Source organism: Rattus norvegicus, chromosome 8, assembly GCF_036323735.1.
Source record: "Rattus norvegicus strain BN/NHsdMcwi chromosome 8, GRCr8, whole genome shotgun sequence".
Classification (NCBI taxonomy): domain Eukaryota; kingdom Metazoa; phylum Chordata; class Mammalia; order Rodentia; family Muridae; genus Rattus; species Rattus norvegicus.
In genome coordinates, this window is record NC_086026.1 from 85,355,458 (window position 1) to 85,366,971 (window position 11,514).

At 39.8% G+C, this 11,514-nt stretch overlaps 1 long non-coding RNA gene across 1 annotated transcript; it reads left to right on the forward strand.

The window, feature by feature from the left end:
* The first annotated feature begins 363 nt into the window (after positions 1-363).
* Positions 364-11,313, forward strand: LOC120094210 (uncharacterized). Its single transcript, XR_010054436.1, has 2 exons — positions 364-5,590; positions 10,903-11,313. It is a non-coding gene; the product is annotated as an uncharacterized LOC120094210 (long non-coding RNA).
* The last annotated feature ends 201 nt before the right edge of the window (positions 11,314-11,514 follow it).

Below are 11,514 nucleotides of genomic sequence, written 5' to 3' on the forward strand. Positions count from 1 at the left end.
TGGAGGGTTGAAGAGAGGAAGTGTCAGGGGACATAATTGTTTTTTCATTAAATAAGTGAAGGAAGAAAAGCCCTGACTGTCTCTCTCCTAGCCATTATTCATCAGTTCCTTAGCTGGGGCTATTATCTTGTGCCCATCTTCTTTCTCCATGGCAGAATTATCTTTTTCTTTCTTGAGTTGCACATGTACGTGCCTGCTGCCATCACTACTGTGGGTCCATGTGGGCAACTTGCCTGCTGTGTCCTGTACTCATTCCCACCTCAGGACAAAAGAAGCGTCCCTAATACAAGTTTCCACTCTTACCAACAGTGGGTAAGCGTTCCTTTTGTAACATCCACATCAGCACTTTTGTTACCTATCTATTTATTTATTTTTTTGACAGCCCTTCTTCCCTTGGCTTCTTAACAATTTCCTGATATCTATGGGTGTTTCAACTGGAACACATATGTCTGAAGGTTCTAAAGCCAACACCACAAATGAGAGAACACATAGGACACTTGCTTTCTGGGTCTTGGCTATCTCAGAGTGACTGCTTCCAGATCCATGAATTCACCTGTAAATATCCGTTACTACTTACTCCGTTTCCAATGTATTGTTATTTGGAATATCTGTTCATAAAACTTTGAATATTTAATGTCTTATAATATGTAGCACAGATTTCCTTACATGGAAATATCATCTTGATTTGTTTTTAACATATTTTAAGGTGAATATTTCACAACATGTATTGTATAATTGGGCAGATTTCATTATGATCATCATCAATTCTTTTCTGCTGTGTTGATTACTTTTCTGTTGCTGTGATAAGACACAGTGACCAAGGCCCCATATAGAAGTGTATTTGGGTATATGATGTCCGAGGATTAGAGTTGATAATGGCAGGGAGTGTGGCAGACAGCAGGTGTGATGGTAGGATCAGGAAGCTGAGATCTCTCATCTTGAACCACAAACATGAGAGTGTGGGTCTTTTTTTTCCACGTGGAGAGGTTTAATGGGAGGAGAGTAGAATAGAGGCCGGCCATGAGCACGTGGAGGAAAGGGAGGTGGGGTGGGAGAGAAGGGACAGGGACAAAGAGGGCAGGAGAGCGGGAGTATATAGTGTCAGGCACAGCTGGCTGTTGCCAGGCAACTGTGGGGCGGAGCATACCCGGCTGTTGCCAGGTAGCTGTGGGGGTGGAGCTTAGACAGAATACCAACATTCTCCAGTTTTGGTTTAATTAAAAAGGAAAAATTAGCGGCGATGGTGAAGCATGAATAGGGTCGTTGTGATCTCTGACTAGGGTCTTTAAATTCTTAAATCTTGTCTCCAGGTGACATACGTCTTCCAGTAAGGCCACACACAGCTCCTAAATCTCCTTAAGCACTATCACTTATTGTCCAAGACTGTGAGTGGTAATTTTAATATAATTGTACGTAGTAAATCAACACAGCAGCCAGTTCCCCAATGATGACACAGAGGGACCAAAATTTATTTTCAAGCTTCTCCTTAATACCCGAGCAGTCAATTATCTGTTTTAATCCCCATAATACTTGCATTTAGGGCCTTTCATGCTCCAGCTGAGCTCTCGTGTTGTCTCCTCCTTCCTCAACTTGTCTTCCACTTCTCTCGCCACCTCCTGACTGATGAAATCTCCACCGGGGAAGTGTCTGATGACATTGGCCAGGTTACCACACCAGAAGGATAGGACTCCCTGTTCCTTGGGGATGCGAACCACTCAGTCTGTGATGCCCTTGTATTGCCTGTCTGCTGTGATTTGCTTGCTGGCGTGCTGCACGTGCAGCAGCAGCTTGACCTGCTCAATGGGTGCTACCGTCACCTTGGAGACCGCCGCGGCCACTCAACCGGCCAAGAAGTCCTTAGCTAAGGACACAGCGGCATCTGTCATGTTGAAAGCAAAAAAGAAGAGGCAGGCAAATGTGAGACAGGACTGGGTTGACAGCCGGCTTTGATTCCTGTACTCTGGGGGTTAGGGGGAGTGATCAGCTTTTATTAACAAGGCAGAGAATAAATGGTAAGAATTGTTTACACAAACTTGAGACAGGAGATTCTTGACCTAAGCTTTACGATGCAGTGTCCGGATTGAAGCAAGGTATGAGGGAGAGAAGTCAGCATTTGAATAACATAAGAATAATCTTTGAAAGATGCCCCAAAACATTACGCCTATACAAGACTAAGAGGGACATTCTCATTCAAACCACCACATCCCTTCTCTGTCTCCTTTGTCTCTCCATATATCACCAAGGTACTCCTTCTAATCTCAGGCTATTTTTATCCGGATTAATATTTTGGATTGGTTTATGGTTGCAAATTCAACATAGGTAAAATTTGAAATGTTGTGATTATAACATTGCCAGGATTTGTGTGTGCACATGCATTTGTTAGCAAAGAAAAATATATATGTTAATAAAGCATTCATTAAAAAAGAGGAAGGAAGAAAAAGAACAAGTCATTTCTTTAACACCTATCTCCTCTTGTTTACTTATGTATGGGACAATGTTAGCCTGGGTCTGGGATTCATAAACACTTTAAAAAAAAGATTTATTTATTTACTTTATGTACATGAGGACACTGTAGCTCTCTTCAGACACCAGAAGAGGGCATCAGATCCCTTTACAGATGGTCCTGAGCCTTCATGTGGTTGAACTCAGGACCTCTGGAAGAGCGGTCAGTGCCCTTAACCACTGAGCCATCTCTCCAGCCCCATAAACAAGTTTTTAGTAGTTATTAGTTTAGATTTAGATCAAATGGGGCAGATAATACGCTTACATTTCCCTGCATACTGGGAAACAATGGTAGGATCCAGTGTTTATATCTGCACGTGTCTGTGCATGTGTTTGTTTTTTTCTTGTTGTTCTGAACTTCTTTTCTGAGGAAAATGGGGAAAATAACTCATGTGTTTTAGATCTGTAAGGCTAACCAGCAGATCACTATTTCTATGATTGTCTCAATCCCAAATGTGGCAGCTGTTAAGCCAGATTAGCTCAGACTTTGGAAAGCCCCTAAATATGCTCTTTTTTGCCCACCTCTCTGTTTGACCTAACTTCCTTGTGGCTACCAGGTAAAGGAAAATACAGATCACTTATTTTCTACCAACTGAAATGCCAACAATGTCCTCACACACCTGAGGCCCTGCTTTGACATAGGATAGATTTGAACTTAGAGCCCTACAGATGTTAGGCTAGCTCTCTGCCATTGAATTGTAGCTCTAATAGGATTTTTTTTGAAATAACCATTACTCTTTTCATTACATTCCTCTTCCCTAAAACTGTCTTTCAGGTTTTCTTAGAGTTGTTTGTGTGATTTGCTCCGTAACTATTTTGATTACCCATGCAAGGAAGCTGCTAGGTAATTTGTCTGGGCTATGAGATTCCTTCAAAAGCTCGCTCTCTCTCTCTCTCTCTCTCTCTCTCTCTCTCTCTGTCTGTCTTTTACTGTCTCTATTCACTTTAAAGACACCAGACATTTTCTGTACTGAATTGCTGTCTCCTCCTCTAAACTCCCACACAGCACAGACATTGTAACCACAGGGGATTTTATGTGACCAGACATGCTGTGCAGCCACTGACTGAACACATCCTGCTAAGGAGCTGTTTCAGCTACAGCTGCTCTTCTGAGCTGCAAAGACCCTTTCTAAGCTGAGAGAGATCACCATGTCTAGGCTCTGTAATGGTGGGATCCAGCCTCACATATGGAAAGTCTATTCTCTCTGGCTTTATGATGTGTATACCACTAATATCCAGAATTTTAGTGAGGCAGTCATTTGTTCTTGCTTGTTAATAGCACTCCCTGTGTGAGGTTTACATACAAATCATCTGAACAATCACTGGGACCCTATAACACGGTCACTGTCATTGATCCAACTCTGTTTACCCATCCTTACCTCACCGGATAGAGTCTTCTTGGTGATAGTACCTATCTCTAGGTTTCTGTCTTGTCAGTCTGTATGAATTTCTATAAATACGTTAGTGAGAGTGATCAGTACACATCTGGGATCTCCAGAACGTATGGGCTCGTAGATGGGTTCATGAGGTTTAGGAGTTACAGAACCTCACAGAAGGAAAAAGAACGCTTGGCCAAGAGGGATTCCTAACAGAAGTGATCGCACAAGCAGGCACCTGGAGATGCGAAGAGAGGACACGACAGATAAATAGTTTTTCAGGCAGGAAACAGCTCCCAGCAAAACCAACTGTGGAGTAAAGAGTTTAAGAAATGAAGACACAGTTGGGGATTTAGCTCAGTGGTAGAGCGCTTGCCTAGCAAGCACAAGGCCCTGGGTTCGGTCCCCAGCTCCGAAAAAAAGAAAAGGAAAAAAAAAAAAAGAAATGAAGACACAGGTTTTACAGTTTTGATGGTGAATAAGAATGCTTTCCACATGTAATACAAGTCTATGAATAATTATTTTTTTTGCCAATCACACATCTCAGAATATCGTTTCAGTGTGGATTAAAAATAATCATTAACAATGGACAGTGTTATTTGCAAGTGGAACTAAAAAAAAGAAGATTTTGTTGAAAACTTATGCCCATGAGGTAGACATTTCTGGTTTATATTACAATAAAATTTATTGTAATATTAGTCTTTTTAAAAATGTGCATACCGTAGGAGAAAATTTTAAAATTTTTGATGTTTTCTTTATATTTAGACACTTCTGGTTTATATTATTATAAAATTTATTATAATACTAGTCTTTTAAAAACTTGCACATACCTTAGGAGAAAATCGTAAAACTTTTGATGTTTTCTTCATACTTAATGATAGTTTAATTTTTGTTCAAATCTAAGCAGACTTTTAAGTATGAAAATACCACAGAGTGAAAAATCTGCTATTCAGGGTTCTCTAAAGGAAAGGGACTGATAGACTGGATATCTACATATTAAAAGACGATTTATTAGAGTAGCTTACAGGTGGTGGACTTCAGCCAAGACCCTATTAATCACTTAACTTCCATAAATCCCCACTGTAACCTGAGTGCTACAATGTTTCCCATCTGAGCCCTCTAACATAGACATGGAACTACAGGTTTTGGAATTTGCCCTGTGGGTTTTGGTCTTGATTTGGTCCAGCTTTTCCTCACTATGTTGTAATTTCTCCCCCTTTGGAATGGAAATATGTAGTTGTTGCTATGGCAATTTGGAAGTACATAATTTGCTCTGATTTTACAGGGAGTTACAATTAAGATATTGCTTCAAGTTTCAGAAGAGACTTTGAACGTCAGACCTTTAAGCTATGATAAGACTGAAATACTATGGGGACATTTGAAGTTGAACTGAATGCAGTTTGCATTATGATAATGGCCATGAGCCTTTGGAAGCCAGGGAGTGTAATGTGGTGGTTTGAATGAAAATGGCTCCCAGAGGCTCATGTTTGAATACTTGGTCCCCAGTTGGTAGAACTGTCTGGGAAGGATTAAGGTGCGGTCTTGTTGGAGGAGGAGTGTCACTAGAGGTGGACCATTGAGGTTTCAAAAGATTCATCATGTCATTCTCAGTGGGCATCTGGTTTCCTGCCTGCTGTTTGAGATGTGAGCTCTCAGGTGTGTATGCTGCCTTGTCTTCGCCCCAGCGTCATGGACTCTAACCCTCTGAAACTGTAAGTTTAAATTAAATGATTTCTTTTTTCTGTAAGTTGCTTTGGTCATGGTGCTCTGTTACAGCAGTAGAAAAGTAACTAAGACAGGTTTTAAACATTAAAGCAACTAAGACAGGTTTTAAATATTAAAATGGTTTGGTTATTTTTGCTTAGTCAAGGTGAGAAAATGAACCAAGAAAGGATGTCTGACACCAAAAAGGGACTAGTTCCTCACGACACTGCCCTTTTGATGTTACAGTTATAAGTGCTATCGGTGTTAGGGTGAGAGACTGGGCTCTGGAAGCTATAACAGCTTATGCTTGGCCACTAATTAAACAAATGAAGCAAGAAAGAGTTATTCGATGCAACTACTACTTTGCTAAGAGTAAGACACAAGTTTAGTAGCATTTACCCAGCCTCTGCACCAGATCCATATAGAGGCTCCGACATGAGGAGGTTTAGATTTAAATAGAGGGTCAGATGGGCGCATAACCATAGAGTCCCAGTTAAGGTGTGATCTTATACTCCATCTGCCTCTAATCCCTTCTGCAAGACAGTCTGACATTTCTGTTTTTTTTTTTTTTTTTTTTTTTTTTTGGTTCTTTTTTTCGGAGCTGGGGACCGAACCCAGGGCCTTGCGCTTCCTAGGTAAGCGCTCTACCACTGAGCTAAATCCCCAGCCCCTAGTCTGACATTACTAAACCCCTTTCTGGGAGATACACTTTCCCTCATACTAACACAGACAACTATTTACTTCCCCCAGCATAAGATTCCTGAGGAACTTACAATTTCTTGGAGTCCATTTTTCAAAAGGCTAATGGTCAAAGGTGGGGGCACAGAGGTCTTCTTGTACCTCTCCATTCCTTCAAGGAAGATTACATTTCCCCCACTCTTTTATTCCTCAGTCTTGCGGTAAAATATCTGAAGTATTTAAAGTAAACACCATAAACAGAATATAGGTAGAAGTCAAAGTTAGAAACACATTCAATTAGTATCATGTAACCATGTATAAGAACCACTACTGCTCTAAAGCTTCTTGGCTTCAGGTACTTTAGGAAGGGTTGGCACACATGACCCCATTTTTGCTGAAAACATTTTGCTATGAAGCTTGGGCTAGTATCAAATATCTGATTCCCTTGTTTCAGGCTCCCAATTATGGGAATTATAGGCAAATGCTACCATGCCCCAGTGTGACTCCATTTTGAGTCTCACAGCTTCTCCCCTTGTCTCTGAACAACATTCTCTGAAAACGTCACTGGTCAACCATCTTACCCTGTCTCTCTCTCGGTGGCAGGATGGTACCTGACCCGGTCTGATCTGATTGCATGTAGGTGGAATAAGCCACAGATGTAAAGTGAGTCCCAACCAAATCTTAGTGGTCAGTTTATAGCAATTAAAGGCATAGAAGGAATCCATTCTTGAATCTGTTTGTTTTGTTGGTGAACCCCAAATATTGCAAAAATAGTCTTTACTTATTTTCTTGTCTGTTATCACACAGCAGTTATAAAGCTTTACAAAAACATAACCCACAGGAGCAAACACTCAAGGAAAACTTGCTTGAAGAATTTTGTGTATAGATGTGCTTCTTGGGTGAAAATGTGCAATAATAGCTTTTCCTGCTTGAAGTGCACAGTGTGTTTTGTTACCTTTGCTTAAAAGAATAGCCACAATGCCACTGGGGACACACAGACAGACCTGGGAAATGTTAGCACCACCCATTCTGGTTTGGAGAACACCTGCTTTGCTAAGTATGCCCCAAAACTTTGCTGCTTAGAAAACTTATATAACACGGAAATCATACAGATAAATGGGTCAGGAGAATTAGTATCGACACACAGAGACATACATAAGTCCTTTATGTTTTATTTTAGAGTATTCAGTATGTTAACCAGGTCTTTATGAACACACACACACACACACACACACACACACACACACACACACACTTAGGCTTCTTATAAACTTAGGAGAAAGTGCTCATGACACAAATGAACACATTTTCTAATATCTATCTCATAACTGTAATAACAAATACAGGAGGAATGGTAGGATCACCCAGAGCTAAAGTCTTTTTCTTTTAAATTGAAAATCACTAGTAAATAAAACACAATAAATGCACAAAATTTTATTGCATAGTTTATATGTTGACAGTTCATGTATAAAATGTAATAGTCACCTTGCATGTCCTAAGCTTACGAGTTTTCAGTGTGGCAAATATTTTTTAAATGATCTATAAAACTCAGGGAAACAGCTACAATATTTCTAGTCTTAGATAAACGGGAAATAGTTGCTTATAAGTGGTCAATTAAAAGATTTTTATTGATGCCATCTTTTATACTCTAATAGTGAGTGTTCCCCCTCCTCCCTGCCCCTCCCAGGGTGATGCTTCTGAGTTCTGTAATATGAGAAATATGAGAGTCAATTCATTTGATTTTTGCAGTAATAAATATTAGCAAAAAAACTTGATTTTGTTAACAAGCCTGACAAAGTTAATATGAAACTTAAGAACATTAAATTCTTACCTTGTAAAGCTACTCATTTTCTTATCTCATTACCATTAAATCAATAACAGAGAAAGTCCAATTGTTTTTGTTACTTGAGAATTAGGGTTTTCATCTATGAGGGCTTAGTTTTGTCTTGCTAAAAAGATTTAAACACAGGCTCAGAATAAAATCCCAGCACCATTTTCTTTAGTATTTGAAAGAAAACCAATAGGGTAAACTGTACGTAAATCTCTCTCTTGGCAGTTCAGTTCTTGATGGCGGGAAATGAGTGGTATCGATGAGTTTTGGATAAGATCTAAGAAGTAGGCAGGCTCAGCAGTGGAGGAAGGCAAGAACTGGGGCAGGCTGTTTAGAGAAAGCCCGAGGATGTTCAAAGTGGGGGAGCAAGTATGCTTAGGATTTTAGCTGATACATACACACGCACACACATACATACACATATACATACATATGTAGATACACTCACATACATACATAGACATACCACACATATATCTACACAGACATACACATATACATACATACATACATACATACATACATACATACATACATACACGCACACAATAATACTGGATAGAAAGGGGTGGAGAAGGAAAGGTAATACATTTTGAGTTACATCTTGGGAAAGCAGGCAGGCTTAGTTGTGGAAACGTGTGCAATTGCATTGAGGGATGGGCTCTGGAGTACATAAGGTCACTCAGTTAGGGTCTATGATTCTTCCTATTTTCTTAGCATATCTCCAGGTGACTTAGAGTTCCTGATAGGTGGTCTCAGGTGTGTGGGTGACTGATAGACTTAGTTGGATTAACTTGTAAGGAAAAGATGATAGTATGTAATGTTTAGGGCACATAGAATGTCATTTCACAACACAGGGTCAGGGTGAGAAATCTGCTATTTGGATTGGATGAGGAGATAGCAAAGCTCTGGTACCTTTACCTCTCTCTTTCCTCTGTCTCTCTCTCTGTCTCTCTGTCTCTGTCTCTGTCTCTCTCTCTCTCTCTGGAGTGGTGCATTGTCCTCAACGGCCCCCAAGCCTCTAATGTCTGTCTAACACTTTGCTTGTATTAAATCTGCAATTTATTTTTAAAATCTTCTAGCTTGACTCTAATATTTCACCTAATTCCTAAAATTACACAATTAGTGTCTAAGTTAACAGCCTCTTTTCTTTATAATATAAATATTTATGCTATACCTCTCAATTCTACTTGGGGTTGTATTGTTTTATACATAATATTAGCATTATATGTCAGGTTTGGATATATAGTTATATTTATTATATATAGTTTGTTATATATATTGTTATATATAGTTTAGATTATATATAATACTTGTATTATATGTCATGTTTAGATAGTTATTTTTATTATACATAGTTATTTTATTATACAGTCATTTTTATTATAGTTATTTCCATTATTATATTAGAAATATAGTTATTTTTATTAAATTTGATTCTGTATATATGGGCGTTTGTCAGTATGTGTGTCTGTGCACCACATGCATGACTGGCAGACATGGAGGTCAGAAGAGGGAGGGGGTCTGGTTCTCTGGAACTGGAGTTCCAGATGCTTGTGAGCTGCCATGTGGGTGCCAGCAGTTGAACCCAGATCCTTCAGAGAAGCAGTCCCTGCATTTAACTGTTGAGCCATATGTGTGTGTGTGTGTGTGTGTGTGTGTGTGTGTGTGTTATGCGTATGCCCTCATGATGGCCATGTGTGTCTGCCTGTGGAGACCTGAGGCTGACATCAGGCGTCCTATCATTTCCATCTTATGTATTGAGGCAGGGCTTCTCACTTCATCCTGGAGCTCATGCTCCTCTGCCCAGTAAGCATAGCAGTCATCACACCTGGGAACCAAGCACGTTACCCACCGAGCCATCTCCCAGCCCCAAGACGTTTACTATAAAAAAATACTAGTATAAGACATTTTATTTTATTAACAAGGAATTATGATCTATTGCGTTCTGGTGTGAGAACTTTTTATAATTAAGCTAATTTGTTGAGTTTTTTTTTTTTGAGACCAGTTTATGAGCTATTACGTGATTAATTATCTGTGCTTAATTTAGTAAGATGTTTATTACTTAATTGCCAGTTCAAATTTCACATGCTCTCATTAGGTAGAGTTTGTTAAATGTTCCACATGATTTCTAATTTAATGAGTTTATGACTTTATAAGGACTCCTATAGTGCTGGTTGTTGGTGATAATGTTCATCTTTTTGTGAACTTCGCAACTTTGTTAATCTACCTTGTGGCTATTATCTTATGTACACTATATTATAGAGATATTGAACTTTCTTTCTTTCTTTCTTTTTTTTTCCGGAGCTGGGGACCGAACCCAGGGCCTTGCGCTTTCTAGGCAAGCGCTCTACCACTGAGCTAAATCCCCAGCCCCATGAATTTTCTTTCTATGTAAGTCGCACATTGTATGGTAAATACCTCCATGTCAAATCACACTTTCAGGTTTTAAGTTTTGTGACTATCAGTCTGTTTCAGGGAGAGGTGTCAAACATGTATGTGATTTATCCCCTAGCCCCTTTCTGCTTGTCTTCTGGCTTACAGTTTTACCTAGTCGATATGGTAGCCTTTTCTACTTGTTAATAGATCCATCTAAATACAATTATTCGTTTATTCCAATTTATTTCTACTGTGTAATTTGTATTTGACTGGGACCAGCAGTTCATTCTTCAGTGACAGGGTCCTAAGGGGAATTCTCGGGGATGAGAACACAAAGAAGATTGAAAAGCTTGGGTCAGGAGGTGTTGCACAAGCTGTTCTTAGGCCATGCACGTTTATGAAGAAGTACTGTACGTTATTTACTATTTGCAGGAGAAAAATGGGCCAGAGTCAGTGGGATCTGCAGTCCGCTATCATGCCGGAAGATGAGGCCAGCAGGAAGCTAACGAAGCAATGTTACTCCAGGGGAATCACAAGGTATCTCAAATGGGTCATAGACCAAGTATATAGTATCCTTGGGATTGATAATTCCAGTCTCTTCAGGGGGAAAAGCCATGTTCTCAGGAAGAAAAACCTTGACCCTTCTAAAGGGGTCAGCTTCAGCCTCAGTTCCAGACAAGACCTTGACAAATCTGTCCTGGGCAAGGACACAGAAGTACATTTCTCCTCACCTTCTCTCATCAGGGCCTCTGAGAAAGTTTACCTTCTCTTGGTTTCTGTTAGGTCAGTAGTTCTCAATCTATGGGTCGCGACCCCCTTTCAGGGGTCAAATGATTCTTTCATAGACCTAAGACCATCGAAAACACAGCTATTTGCATTATGACTCGTAACGGTAGCAACATTACAGTTGTGAAGTAATAATTGTATGGTTGGGGGTCACCAGATGGGAACTATATGAAATGGTTTCAGCATTGGGAGGGTTGAGGCACACTGCTCCTAATAAGTATGCTGCTTTCTCAACCTAGTTTATTTTTAAAGAGGCTC